General features: G+C 47.5%; 1 non-coding gene across 1 annotated transcript; it reads right to left on the bottom strand.

Annotated features, from left to right (window-relative positions):
• Positions 1-287: 287 nt before the first annotated feature.
• Positions 288-406, bottom strand: LOC145402378 (5S ribosomal RNA). The gene has a single exon (XR_013897735.1). It is a non-coding gene; the product is annotated as a 5S ribosomal RNA (ribosomal RNA).
• Positions 407-835: the final 429 nt, after the last annotated feature.

Here is an 835-nt window from a genome sequence, read left to right as displayed (position 1 = left end):
AAGTGGCTGTAGTTGGGAATGGATGGAGAGGAGGAGGGGAGGGGGTTTAAAGCTGTGTCCGAACTCCACACCATTCTTGGTTTCCTACGGCATCGACAAAGCCTGGATACTTTCTTTGGATTGCGAGTGTACAACTGTACGTATGTCGTAGTCGATTATATATATATATATATATCCATCCATTGCCAGACGCCATGTATCCCAAACGGGGTGGTCAAGGGCTTAGAGTTAATTGTTTTACAGGGAGGGGCACTAATCCTCCACCAACCCCACTGGACACGTAGGGATGCCAACAGCACCTGGTGTTCCCAGGCGGTCACCCATCCAAGTACTAACCAGACCCAACGTTGCTTAACTTCGCTGATCGGACGGGAAGCGGTGTACTCAACGTGGCATGGCCGTTTATATATATATATATATATATATATATATATATATATCATCATCATCATCATCCGGACCTCCTTTCCCACCTTAGGGCAAGGTGAGGAGTTGCAATGTCCAGACAGGCCAAATTTGCCCAGTCCAATGGGCCACGCTTCCATTCACTCATAATTAAAGCCCCTGGAATCCTGGCTCTATCGAATACGCCAAAAACATTCACCACGTTCTGTAGTTTCACATACAGTAAACGTATCCGATTGAGTCAATCAGGACGCTGTCATGTTGAAAAGGGGTGCCAAATCCCTGATCATGCACTCCTCCTCACAACATTCATTCAGCCAGCTCGATCTCTTGTCAGTTCCCTAGCCTCACCAACTTCCAACCCTCTCTTCCTCACACACTCATTCACCATATCTCTCCACCTTCTCCTGGGCCTATCTTGCCTCCTCCT

The sequence above is a fragment of the Coenobita brevimanus genome, chromosome 57 (genome assembly GCF_032717465.1).
Source record: "Coenobita brevimanus isolate Jiangsu-jjx chromosome 57, ASM3271746v2, whole genome shotgun sequence".
Taxonomy (NCBI): domain Eukaryota; kingdom Metazoa; phylum Arthropoda; class Malacostraca; order Decapoda; family Coenobitidae; genus Coenobita; species Coenobita brevimanus.
This window is presented reverse-complemented; position numbering and strand designations above follow the sequence as displayed.